Here is a 14992-nt window from a genome sequence, read left to right as displayed (position 1 = left end):
AAAACTGCATAGAGGATCAGGCTGCAAAAGGATGCATTACCTGAATCACTGGTGAGAAGGCCCTTGAGGATTTGTTTGTGTGGCTCTTTTTTTTATAGACTTTTTATTTTTTTTACTTGAAACTCCACATTTCCAAGATCTGTAACTTTTGTATTATCTGCTCTCAAGCCCATCTTTTTCATAAATCTATTACTGTGGTCATCAATAAGAGTAGTGTAGGCTTTGTAGATAACACATTTGACAGTAAAGCAGAAATATCTATGCTTAGAAATATGTAGAGAAATGCCACAATAATCAGCTAAAACAGACAAAATTATTAACTTTGGAGTTGGGGACAAATACATTCTTTTGTCTTCATCAGCCTGCTATGCATAACTCTGGCGAAAACAAGCTACAGAACCACTAAAGTGTTAAATGAAAAGACACTTGATGGACTTTATAAGCCGAGAAATATGACACAGATAAGCAGGGATCCCTGTTGCATATCAGTTAGAAAGATGCACACATCACAACAAGCAGCATTTAAACACATAATTTAGCTCTTAAGTAAATCAAGGCTGTAGCACACAGAGGAAATTAAAATCCTATTATGGCATTTGTGAGTTTTCTGTCTAGGGTAGAGTTGATTTTGGGATCTCAGCAACTAGGGATCATGGGATAGATTACTAACCATAAAGCTAGGTACCACAAATGGCTTTGTGCAAGTTTTGCCTTACCTCAGGTCCTATATAGATAGAAATATCCCTCCTGAGGTATTATGTCATATTTCTTCTTGTCTTAGTTAAGGTTTCTATTGCTATAATAAAGCACCATGACCAAAAGCAACCTAGGGAGGAAAAGGATTATTTGACTCACACTTACACATCATAATCCATCATCGAAGGAAGTCAGGGCAGGAACCTGGGGACAGGATCTGAAAGAGAAGCCATGTAAGAGTGCTACTCACTGGCTTGTTCGTTCTGGTTTGCTCAGCTTGCTTTCTTATACAATCCAGGCCCACCTGCCGATGGATAGCACTGACCACAGTAGGTTGTGTCCTTCCACATCAATCATTTCAGGCCAATTCGAAAGAGGGACTTTGATAATTTAAGATTCCCTCATCCTACATATGCTTAGGTTTGTGTGAAATTGACAAAAATTGTATGTATGTTTAAAGGTGAAATTCATATACTCTCTTTAACTTTGGAGTAAAAACTAAACCTGGGTCCCAGACAAGTGTTGTCCTGAGAAACATGATGTGAAGTAAAACAGCCAGACACAGAATGATACACAGTTTTATCTTATTTATACATATACTCTTAAAAATAAAAATAAATAAGTAAAAGTTGATCAGATGAAGCAGAGTAGAATGGTAGCTAAAGAGAGTGGAAATGAGGTGCTGACATGGAGTTTAGAAAGATGTTAAGGAAATTTAAAAAAATGAAGTTAAGTGGGCTGAACTAAACTTAAATATAATCCAATACATGATAATAATGGTTAATAAGAGTGCCACATCTTGGCAATTCACTGAATAAATTGTAGATGTTCTGAGCATGTGCACAAAGTAATTGTTTTCCCCCTTTCCTTACCAGTTGCCAATGCTCCTTAACTATCTTATTCTTAGGTAGTGTTGCAGCTGTAATCCTGGGCCTTCAAGGGAAATTACTGTAGATACAAAAGGGAGATAAAGAGTGGCAGGGAAAATATAAATATCTGAAGAAGATGCTGGACCAAAGACTCCAGAACAATGAGGCCAGGCCCTCTTCTAGGAGGGAAGGATTGTCGTGTGCAACACTGAAGGAGAGAAAAAAACAAAGAAACTAAAGATCCTTACTGGCATGGAGATGTAGCTCAAATACTGCTGCTATCGGGACTCTGACTTTGGGCCTGTGAGCCTCCATTTCTTCATTGAAATATTGCAACAATAAAACCTATTTTTTATTGGTCACAGTTCAAGCAGGAGTCAGAAGCCACACCAGTCATTTTAACAGTGAGTAGTTAATAAAATTGCTAGCTTAATATTAAACACATGAAACACAGAAAGCAGAACAGTAAGTGATGGAAGTGGGGGGTCAAAAGGAGAAGTTTGTAATTATTCAGACAGAAGCTTACACTGTGGCAGTTGCACATAGAAAACCTCAAGTCCCTTGGGAGGAAAATTGGCTGGAGCTGGAGTCTCTGGAGACTGGTGTGTGTATGTGTGCACATGTGCTGTATCTGAAGGTTCAAGATTCAGATCTTCATGTAGGAGAAATGCTTAGAGGACGATTTTACTTTTTTTTTTTTTTTTTTTTAACATCAATGCAGCCTAGAACCAACTGTTGCTGCCATAATACACACTGGGACACTCTTACTTCCAGAGTTTTGTTCAAGACCTATTAACTGAAACAGAAAGCCCCTAACAGTAAACCTCTCCCCACTCCACCTTTTCCCCCTAATACCCACAGTGGGAGTGGCCAACCCTTTGTAGCTGCCAAAATAGAAATGTGAGTTGAAGAGTCCTATGGCCCTCTCATAGACCAGAACATAGGAGGACAGATTTGATTTTGACAGCTAATAACAATAATTCTGCCCAGTCTGTCCATTGGCCCACTAAGCATGAATGCACACACTTACACACATATTTTAATTACAAAAGGTAACAAAAATGCTACTACAATTTTATTAAAATTATGCTACATTTAAAAAAAAAGTTTTTCAACTTCTTTCCAAAATGAAGATACAGAAATTTCTAATAACAATTGTTCCCATCTCAAGAAGGCAAGTCTCCATTTTTGCCTTATCTTAATTCCTCTTCCAAACGTACAGACTCATCTTATATTTTCAGAAGAGTTCATTGTGTTAGCGTATAAATAATATTCTAAATAAATAAATAAGTAAATAAATAGAACCTGCAATAAAACTGTCTATACAAATTAGTTGAAAGGGAGAAAAGAAGAAAGATTGGGATATACAGAAGCGATGAGGTAGCTGTGGCTTGTTCTGCTTCTCTGTTCTTTCAGCATTCACCCCAGTAACTGGCCTCAGGTTTGATTTTATTAAAAAGACCTTCTAAGACTCATGCTGCAGGCGGAAAAGAAGAAAGATTTGGTTATACAGAAGCAAGTGTCTACAAATAAGGCATATTTAAATGTGTGTGTCTATAAATAAGAGGATTTTAGTATGACAATGGAGATGAGAGACTGAATCTCAGTGACTCCTGCCATTTTTAGGGTTTTTTTGTTTTGTTTTTGTATTTTTGCTACTATAGTTTTCCACTGACTTCTATTGTTGACCATGAAATTATGAGGAAGAATCAGGGAGAATCTCATGACTCTAAAAATTCAAAGGATAGGAAACACTCTGTAAAGTGAACAGAAGTTGAAAGCAAGCTGACACAGCTACTCTAAAAATCTCATAGAGAAGACTTAAAAAATGCAGTCAGGAAAAATAAAAATCCTACTATATATAACAAGAACATTCTCTATCAAATATAACAGTCATACACATATATGCAACAACTATTGGGCCTCCACACTTCATCAAACACTGATGGACACAAAAGATGAAGTAGATCCTATTGCAATATAATGGGTGATATTGATAACTCTCTCTTATCACTAGATAGGTCATCTAAACAAAATATTACTGGAGAGTTAAATTATTACCCAGATAAAATGGTATAATGCATATACACAAAATACTCCATCCAACAGAAAAGTGATACACATTCTTCTCAGCAGCTCATAGAAACTTCTCTAAAAGAGACTCGATTATAGACCCCAAATCAAGTCGTTCTTACTAAAAAGAATCCAAATAATTTCTTGTATTTTATCAGAATAAACTACAATAACACAAAATTCATAACATGAAAAACCACAGAAACTGTGCACACACACACACACACAAACACAAATGGATCAAGGACCTTATTGGAAGACATGAATTTTGAAACTGCCAAAGGAGACTACTTCAAAGGACTGGGTGTATAGTTTAGTCATAGTATGCTTGCCTAGGGTGCACAAGGCACTGAATACAATCTCCAGAACACAACCACACAAAAGCAAGCAAACAACAACAAAATTCCACTTCAAAAATCAGGTATAGGCAAAGACTTTGATAGCATGGAAAATAACCCCAAAACTGACAAATGGGATTCCATGAAATTATGATGCTTCTGCACAGCAAAGGACCCAATTACCAAAAGGACAGCTACAGAATTAGGAAAACAATCTTTACCAACTAAACAACAGGCAGGCTATTAATATCCATGATATATGAAGAACTGCAAAAATTAAACATCAAACCAACCTATCTAATCAATAAATGAACCAATGAACTGAGCACAAATTTCTCACAAGAAAAAATAGTAATGGCGGCCAGGCAGTGGTGGTGCACACCTTTAATCCCAGCACTTGGGAGGCAGAGCCAGGTGGATCTCTGTGAGTTCGAGGCCAGCCTGGGCTACCAAGTGAGTCCCAGGAAAGGCGCAAAGCTACACAGAGAAACCCTGTCTCGAAAAACAAAACAACAACAACAAAAAATAATAATGGCCAATAAATATGTAAAAAGGTTTTCACCATCTTTAGCCATCAGGTAAATTTAAATAAAAACTGTTTTGAGATAAATAAAATGTGACACATACACATGAAATTTTATTCCGCTCTGGGAAAAAGAAATCATGACATTAGCAGGAAAACAGATATAACCGGAAATGATTATGTTCAGTGACATAAACTTAACTGAAAAAGACAAATACTGCACATTTCCCCTCATATGTGGAACATAAACTTAAATGGGACATATGGGGCTAATGAGATGGCTCAGTGGTTAAAAGCACTGGCTGCTCTTCTAGGGCACATAAGTTTAATTCCCAACACCTACATGGCACATAACAGTTCCCAACTACCTGTACCCCAATTACAAGGTGTATCTTGCCCTCTTCTGGCCTCCTCAAGCACTGTACACATGTGGGCATACATATATGGGCAGACAAAACACCCATACACATAATTTAATAAAATTAAAGATATATGCATATAATGTGTATATGTATTAAAAAAGAGTCTCAGTTTTTATCTTTATGAACTGCTGGATTCAAATGGAGAATATAAACTCTAAAGACAAGCAGATGTTACCTCTGTTCTGGCTAGCAGGTTGTCTGTTCTTGAAGAGGGAACCAGGTTGGCCAGGCAAGAATTTCAGCAAGCAGAGCAAAAGGAAGACTAGGTCCCAGTGCATGGCTGAGTCCTAAGAAGAAAGCAGAGGTTGGGCCTGGTAACCATGCGAGAAGGGAGAGGAAAGACCACACAATTAGCTACATGTTTGCTTAGTGGCAGTCCCCTCACAGGAACAGACTGAAAAGGAAGATTTCCACACTACAGCAGTTATCCACGAACACATTAGAATGATACCCATTGCAAGTAAGCAAAGTGGCGGATATGTTGGATTTAACCATACAACATTGTATACACATCAAAGCAAGGCGTAGCATCCCATATGCAAATAGTTGTATTGATTAACTAAAATAATGTTAACAAAAATCCCAAATCAGTATGCTTGGTCTGGGGAAAGAGTTCAGTGTGTAAGAGTACTTGCTTTGCAATCATGAGTACAAGAATTCAATTCTCCTCTATACCCATGAAAGCTGGACACATTATATATGACTATAACCTCAGTACTGAGAGGCAGAAAGTAAAGGGGGGTAGGGCAAACTCCATCTTCAGTGACAGACAGTATCTCCAGGAAATAAGATAGAATGTGACAGAACCAGGCATCTTGCACCTTTCTATGGCTTCTATATGTAGCGCACACATGCTTACACATACATATGCACACATGGAAAAACTTGTATATCAGGATGTTCCATGTCTCATCACTCCTCTGAGAGTTTTAGGAGTGAATCAATACTTATAACTTTTCGCTAAGTCATAGCCTGTTTGCCTCCTGCTGGAAGAGACATGTAAAGCTGTCATAAAAAATGAAGACATCACATCTTATGTGCTCTTGAATCTGGAATCTTAAATGGGGATTTTTGTCCCTCCAGCACAGCTTTAGTTAAGGTCATGTAGGTTGTCTGTTCAACACTGACTTCTTCAAAACGTTACCTACTAGACATAAACAGTCTGCCAGTATAAAATCCAATTCAAGGGGGTACAGATTAAGGTATAATGCAAATTTAACTACAATTTTAGTCATTTGATTGAAGACTATATATATACACACATATATATATATATATATATATATATATATATATATATATATATATATAGTCTTCAAAGTACCTGTCAATTCCCAGAAAGAATTGAGACACTTCACATTAGGAACAAAACAAACACAGATTATTCTGATGTTCTTTCTTTAAATCTCTAAACCCTGTATTTCTGCCAGGTGTGACAGTACCTTTTATTTCAGCAATGAATACACAATGACACCACTTCTTAGAAATCTTAGACCAAAGAGAGAGCCTTCTCCCCTGCTATCCATTTCTACAAACAACAGCTCCTTCTCAAGTTTCTCCTCCCTTCCTCTCATCTCACATGTAAGCCCATCCTGTTTTCCCAGGGTCTGAGGTTGGAAAGCTGCCTTCATTTCACACAATCTCAGGCTCTGTTTTTAGTGACAATTGTGCTGTGTCCTCTGAAGATGGCCATCTGTTCACCTTGGCGGATGAGAGTGTTTCATTACCTGTCAGTTTTCTAGGTTGGCTCCTTTATCAGTACCATTTGATTCCTGTTGGTGCCAGTCTTCTTTTGGGGCCAGGGAGGTGATTTTACAAGCTCTCTCAGACCCTCAGGAGGTATTTGAGCATCATCCTGATTGTTTGGACATCATTCACCTTCTGTGCATATCAGTGGGCAACCCCTTCCTCACCAGACACATGTTGTGAATGAAAGCTAAATCAGAGAATGTTGAAACTGTTCCTCAGTTATTCACTGTGTCCAAAATAATGCAGAGAGTAAAATAAGCAAAGAAATACGTTGACCAAAAACATGATTAAAAAGCCTCATTATTTGCAACTCAAACTAAGGTTTGATAGACCACCAATGCCAGGCTAGTTAGCAGCATAGATCTGCCTTTCTGGATTTGAGTCAATTGCCCTTATTGAAATAAGAATCAGGAGATAATTGCAAACCTCTGCATGACCTTGGAAATCATTATAAACTCAGTTCTGGCCTTCTTTCTCCAAACTGGGAAAACATGTTATGAAGCAATGAAGTCATTTGTAATTCTAGTGTAAATTTCAGTCTAAAGCCAGTTTGCCAGAGGTTAGAATTAAATATAGAAGAATCAAGGCAAGGGGACTGGCATTTATTGGAAATCTGCTATATATCAGTAATTTTTATAATATGGATTCTTCAGGTTATCTTATGTGTGTGTTTATGAAAATTTATCTACAACCAGGCAGTGGATCCACTTTATTCACATCAGTTCAACATTTAAGCATATGTGCTCTAAAAATGTTTTTATGTTTGTTTATCCACTTATTGTCAGGGAGGAAAGGGTATGCATGCCCAGGTACACATATGGAAGTCAGTTTGATTTTTCCCCTTCTAACATGTGGATCCCAGGGACTGACTTTAGGTCATGTCTTGATGATAGAACTTTTATATGCTGAGCCATCGTGCTAGTCTTGAGCTTATGTTTTTAAAAATTGTGTCAAGAAGACAATGTAAGAAACACCCTCTGAACACTTTTTAAAGTACACAATATTTGTTATTTTCTGTAGGCATAGTGATGTATAAAAATTTTCCATAATGTTTTCAACTTTCATAACTGAAGCATATCAAAAAACAACTCAACTCCTTGGTCCTGTCCCCTGGTCCTGGTAACTACCGTATTTCTGAATGTGAATCTTTTTGTTATACGTACAAGTGAGATCATTCACCTTTTTTCCCATTAGCTTCACTCTAGGTTTCTTAAAGGCTTACCTATCTTACTGAAGATAGCAATGTTTTCCTTTTTTTAAAGGAGAAATAAAATTTTATTATACATGTATCACCACATTTTCTTTAACCATTCATCTTTTGATGGGCACTTACCTCATAATGTTTTCATATATTGGTTGTTGTTATGGCTACAGTGAAGATGTAATTATAGTATACAGTTGATATCTTACTTTCAATTCTTTTAAAAATATAGAGAAGTGATATTACTAGGTCTTAAATAGCCCTTTTTCTTTAAAGTTTTGAGGAATCTCCATACAATTTTTCCATATCTGCATTTCCTGTTGATTGATAGTGTAGACTCTATATTGTAAAGGAATTTACCTACCAATTGTTTACATGTGCATTGAGAGCTACATAGTTAAATCCTTTGAAGCTGTAAAACTAGATGTAAACAAAAGGGAAAATACTATGCCTTGGTTCATGCAATGGTTTCTTGATTACAGCACCAAATTCTCAAGTAACAAAGGCAAAATGAGAAAGATTGTATTAAACTAATCATACCCACAAGCTAACAGCAGCTGGGGCTACCAGCATACAATCAGTCCAGATCATATTTTGGCATAGATAGGGTAGATGATCTCCAGGCCCCAGCCATTGATGTGGATCTCTTTGTAGTTGATAGTTGCTGGAAGAGGGAGAACCATTCTTTGTGGAGGATGTGGTTACTGATAGGATTCCCATATTCAAGAGGATAGGCTTATACCCGCCCATGCACATATGGGCAGCACTGACTGAACTTGGGTGGGTACCAACAAAGACATGAATTTGGAGAAAGATGTGTTGGAAGGGACATGAGAGAACTTAAGAGTGAAAATGGGGAGGTAGTATTGTACTTGGAAGTTTTCCTGTGTCCCGGCTGGCCGGTGGTTGGGACAAATCTCTCCCTCTCACATCCCCTAAGTAAACACACAGAGGCTTATATTAATTAAAACTATTTGGCCATTGGTTCAGGCTTACTACTGACTAGCTCGTATACTTAAACTCAGCCCATTTCCGTGAATCTGTATGTTGCCATGTTTTCCGTGGCTTTACCTGTGTGCCATTATATGCTGCTCCCTGGATGGTGGGCTGGCATCACCTGACTTAGCTTTACTCCTCCCAAAATTCTCCTTGTCTGCTTATCCCACCTATACTTCCTGCCTGCTTACTGGCCAATCAGTGTTTTATTAAACCAGTATACAAATGCATTATTCCACAGCATGGTATAATCATACTTCATTGTATACATACCTGGCATTCTCAAGAAAAAAAGACAAATTTAAAGTTTTATGCATTTCAAAGAAACTATCACAGTAAAAAAACAAACCATATAATGCAGAAAACACTTGTAAATAATATATATGTCAAGGTTAATCTCCAGGATGCATAAGAACTATTTGTAATTCAGTGGCAAAACAAAAATCAATATTGGTTATCTTTCTGAAGGATAGCTACCTCATGAGGCAAAGGTTAGGGTAGGTTATATTGATGAGAGAAGGGAACATTGGAAAGTTAGGTTACAAATGCAAAATGCCTGTGCATGGTGTCAGAAATCAAGCTGTGTTTTTCCTGACTACAAAGTGCATTGACTCATTCCACTGTACAAGCATGGACTCATGCATGCAGACAGAAACACTGTGGTTTACTGAATGTGAGAATGTGAGAGCAAGGACACTTACAATATGCTGTTGCATATACTACAACCCCTGAGAAGATGTTATATCATAAACAAAATCCCACTTTTGTTGCTGTGCCCATTCCAGTTTTAAAAACATAATGAAAGACTTCTGGTTTGTGGCATAAAACATATGACACTTGCTTGACACCACTTCTTCCAAGAAAGCTGAACAAATAAAATAACAATTCTTGTAGCATGGGTCTCAGACTGGCCCAGTCATTGGTTGACTGCCATGAGAAGGAGCCTGCCCTTGACATTGCCTGGAGTGCCAGGACCCAGAGGCTGGAAGGTCCAGAGACCTAGGATAGAATCAAATACAACTGAGGGGAAGAAAATCAATGTAATGATGCCTAATGATATTCTGCTATGCACATAGATTGGTATCTAGCCAAATTGTCATCAGAGAAGTTTCATCCAGCAACTGATGGAAACTGATGCAGACCCACAGTCAAACATTAGGCCCAGTTCAGGGAGTCCTAAAAAGAAGGGAAAGAAGGATTATAGGAGCCAGATGGGTCAAGGACAACAAGACCCACAGAATCAACTATCCTGGGCTCATGGGGACTCGCAGAAACTGAACTGACAACCAGGGAGCCTACATGGGACTGACCTAGTCACTCCACATATATATTACAGTTGTGTAGGTTTATCTTCTTGTGGGACTCCTAACAGTGGAAATAGTGGTTGTCTGACTCTTTTGTTAGCTTTTGGAACCCTGTTTCTTATACTAGGTTGCCTTGTCAAGCCTTAATAGGAGGGGAGGTGTTTAGACTTTCTGCAATTTGATATGCCATGTATGGTTGATATCCATGGGCAGCCTGCCCTTTTCTGAATTGAAACAGAGAAGGAATGAATGGAAGTGGGGGGAAGGGCTGGGAGGAGAAGAGGGAGGGGAAACTGTGCACAGAATGTAAAAAAAAGAAAGAAGTTAGAAAAAGGAAGAAAGGAAGAGAAAGAGAAAGAAGGAAGGAGGGAAGGAAGGTAGGGAAGAAAGGAATAGAGGGAGGGTGGGAAAGAGGGTGGGAGGGAAGGAAAGAAAGAATGAAGGAAGAAGGGATGGAGGGAGGGAGGGAGGGAGGGAGGGAAGGAGGAAGGGAAGGAGGGAGGGAAGGAGGGAGGGAGGAAGGAAGGAAGGAAGGAAGGAAGGAAGGAAGGAAGGAAGGAAGAAGGAAGGAAACACGCATACACCCAGTAGATGTCTAAGGTAATACAGGGAATCCAGGAAACATGAGAAGAATCCCAACTTTACAGGAGCAGAGGTTCCTGATGAAGCTGGGTTGGAACTCTTAACAGTTGTTTGCTTGAGACAGGTTGTAGCTAGAGTTTTCCTGCCTTGCCCACAGTCAGGACAAATCTTTGTCACCCGCCAATCCCACAGCCGCTCAGACCCAACCAAGTAAACACAGAGACTTATATTGCTTACAAACTGTATGGCTGTGGCAGGCTTCTTGCTAACTGTTCTTATAGCTTAAATTAATCCATTTCCATAAATCTATACCTGCCACGTGGCTGGTGGCTTACCGGCGTCTTCCCATGCTGCTGGTCATGGCGGCAGCTGGCAGTGTCTCCCTGCCTCAGCCTTCTGCTTCCCAGAATTCTCCTCTCTCCTTGTCCCACCTACTTCCTGCCTGGCCACTGGCCAACCAGTGTTTTATTTATTGACCAATCAGAGCAATTTGACATATAGACCATCCCACAGCACTTCCCCTTTCTTTTTTTTTAAAGGAAGGTTTTAACTTTTACACATCTCCAAAGTCAGCTTGGTATATTTGGGAATTTGGGCGTAGCTTCTCTTAACTACTTCCTGCTGGAGGGGGGCGCTGTATCTTATGGGGACACAAAGAAAATTTTAGGATCATGGAGTAGTCCATGAGACTGTATCGTCTGAGCCAGTTGCCTTGAAACGATTCTGGATGTTGGATCATCTGGGCAATGGTGTCATCGGAGACCTTTCAGGTGGTCTTGGCTGGTCAAACCTGATGAATCTTAATCTGGAACAAATCCATAGCCTCTGGCTTTCTGTGGAAACAAAAGCAGAACCTCTTTTCCAAAGCAACATATCCTTATAGCCAAATTTTGAAGTCAAGGTACCTTTAAAATATACATCTTGGCATAACTCAACAGCTTTTGCAATCAAATGTTTTTCTTCAGTTACGAATATCAAAGAGAACATAATCCAGATTCTCTGTGTGGTAGCCATCTTTATGTGGCTTATGTTTTATATTACCTTGAGCCTATTGCTTTAAACTGCAGCCTTCTTAGCACTGTGGCTGCTGGCTCCGCCCACTTCAGCTTCCCAACATGGCGGTAGTACGTTTTCCGCCAGCTCTGGGAGCCATCAAGTCTCAGAAATAGTGGGTCTAAGCTTTTATCAAAGCAGCGTGTAGCCCAGAAACCTCTTTTTTTGTTTTGTACTAGCAAAGGCTAAATCCACCACGCAGTTCAATGTGCCACTTGCAGAGGCCTCATTCCCGCCATACTGCAGACGCTCGAATGCTAGGAACCCGCCAGTAACTCAAACCGGCAGGCTGCCGCTCATTTGAGAGAGACAATTAGGAAGCTGTTTTTAGCTCCGTTTTAGAATCTTTTCTCAGGTTTTAGGTAGAAACTTTTGCCAACACGTTGGGCGCCAGATATAGATGTAACCGACCGTCTTATTAAATAAGAAACACAGAAACAATGTAAAAGAGAAAGCCGAGAGGTCAGAGCTCAGAGCTAAAATCTCACCCTTCCTCCTGCTGTCCCAGCTTCATGAAAAGAGACCTACTTCCTGTCGGTTCACGTGACAAGAATCCATTAAAAACTGCTTGGCTTGGCGGCAGGTCTGCTTTCCCGCAAGGGCGGCAGGCGGCCCGCGGCGGCGGCGGCACGCGGCGGCACGCGGCGGCCGGCGGCGATCAGCTTCTTAGCAGGCTGGACTATCGGTGAGCTGCTTGCTTAAATCCTGCTTGCTTAAAGCCGGTGCTACAAACAACTCAGACCTGCCCTGCCGAACAGGACCCTGCCTGTAAAGCCAACGCACGTGGTCGGAGCTTAAGGAAGTCAGACCCAAGCCTTGACTCGGCACAAGAGGGAACACGTGGCTGCATTTAAACTTTAGCCAGCTACGCTTTCTTGTTCTCTCTCTCTCTCTCTCTCTCTCTCTCTCTCTCTCTCTCTCTTTCTCTTTGGATTTACACCTGGGACACTAGGTGGCTGCTTTGAAAATCCCCTCGGATTTCTACTGTTCTACGCAGATTTGGTAAGTCATAACATATCAGATATTTTAAAGGAAACTATCTAAAAGAGAATTTTTTCCACATTAAAAAACAAATGGGTTTTATGTGTACATTGGAAGAAAATTGGTTTTTGTTCGAAATTTTAGGCAGTCTGGCAATGGAACAACTATATAATATTAGTATTGGTGGAATTATGCACCTTATCACTATAATAATCCACATTTTAATATTTAAAAAGATAGTCAATTTAAGTGCCAGGATAACAGCTTTAGAAGAACTTGTTAAACCTGTAAAAATTCAGACAGAAGAAATTAACAGTGAAGTTGTTTCAAGTCGGGATCATAAGGTTGCAGAAAGAAAGCCTGTTTTCACACAGTCACCCTTAATTTATCCTGTAACCGTACAGCAGATGCCTGATCAAATGGCTACACAAAATACTTGGGCTCCAATTGAAATGTTGGATTTAAAAAGGTTTAAGGAGGCAATAGTATCTTATGGCATGCATTCCCCATATGTAAAGCAAATGTTAAACTCTTGGTCAACATATAATAGGATAGTACCACAGGACTGGCGGGACCTTGCACAAGGTGTTCTGGAACCCAGCCAGAGACTTCAATTTCTGACTTGGTTTAAGGAGGAGGCTAAAAACATAGAAAAACAATGGAGGGATAAAGGAATACAAGTTTGCCAGGATCAGCTTATGGGCGAAGGCCAATATGCTTCAGCACAAACACAATGTTTATATGATGTCCAAACCCTAATTTTATGTCGAACGGCAGCCTTGAATGCATGGGACAAAGTTGAGGAACCAGGAAAAAAATCTGAGTCATTTACAAAGGTGAAGCAAGGCCCAAAAGAGTCTTTTACAGATTTTTTACAAAGACTGGCTTCAGCAGTAAAGAGAATGGTCTCGGATTCAGAAGCTGGTAAGGCAATAATTGAATCTTTGGCCTTTGAGAATGTGAATGCAGCATGCAAAAGAATAATCAGGCTATTAAGGGCAAGATCTGCACCTATGGAAGATTGGATTAGAGAAACAATTAATGTTGAAGCTGATGAGCATGATGATACATGGGTAGGAGAAGTAATTTCAAAAGGTTTGAGGAGTGTTAGATGTTTTGGATGTGGAAAGCAAGGACATTTGAAAAGGGACTGTAGACAGGTCATTCCCAGAAACAATGTTTCTTCAAGGAACAATGGCAACAGAATGCCCCTTCCTTCTGGAGTATGCAGAAGGTGTGGTAAGGGAAAACACTGGACCAACGAATGTAGATCAACAAAGGACAGACAGGGTAATCCTTTGCCTCAGTCTTCGGGAAACTCCAGAGGGGCCTCGCGCACGCCCCAGTGAAAATCCAGTTCAAACCTTTCCTGCAGCCATAGAGGAAATGCCTGCTCTGGAGAGCGATTAAATAACCAAATGCCTATTGGAATAAATCATGCTGGTCAGGTTGATGAAACAGAGAGAATAGAAAATTCAGGAGAAAACATAAAGAAAATTTTTTGGCAAACTTCTATTAATGAACAAAGACCAAAATTAACGATAAAAATAAATGGTGTTTTGTTGTCTGGTCTGGTAGACACAGGTGCGGACGTTACCATAATTGCACCAGAATTTTGGCATCCAACTTGGCCTCTTCAGGAGGTAAATGTTCAACTGTTAGGAATTGGGACATTATCTCAGGTGAAACAGAGTGCAAGATGGCTCGAATGTATAGGTCCAGAAGGACAGAGAGGAAAATTAAAACCATATGTGGCTAACATAACTATGAACCTGTGGGGTCGAGACTTGTTGCAACAATGGAATACTCAGATTAACATCCCTCCAATCTCAGAAACAAATCATAAACTAGCACATGTTACTGAGAGAAATATTAGAAGATATTGTTCTAATGAGTGGTCACCAGCCATCCATATTATACAAGAACAGGGCACAATAACTGATGATCTTCCAAAGACACCAACAGCTCTTCCTTTAAAATGGTTAACAGACAAGCCTGTATGGGTCCAGCAATGGCCTTTAACAACAGAGAAACTCCAGGCTTTAGAAGAGCTGGTAGAAGAACAATTAAATGCTCAGCATATTGAAGAATCAACCAGCCCTTGGAATTCTCCTGTATTTGTTATTAAAAAGAAATCTGGTAAATGGAGAATGGTAACAGACCTCAGAGCAATTAACAAAGTAATTCAGCCAATGGGCTCTCTAC

The sequence above is a fragment of the Peromyscus leucopus genome, chromosome 10 (genome assembly GCF_004664715.2).
Source record: "Peromyscus leucopus breed LL Stock chromosome 10, UCI_PerLeu_2.1, whole genome shotgun sequence".
Lineage (NCBI taxonomy): Eukaryota > Metazoa > Chordata > Mammalia > Rodentia > Cricetidae > Peromyscus > Peromyscus leucopus.
This window is presented reverse-complemented; position numbering follows the sequence as displayed.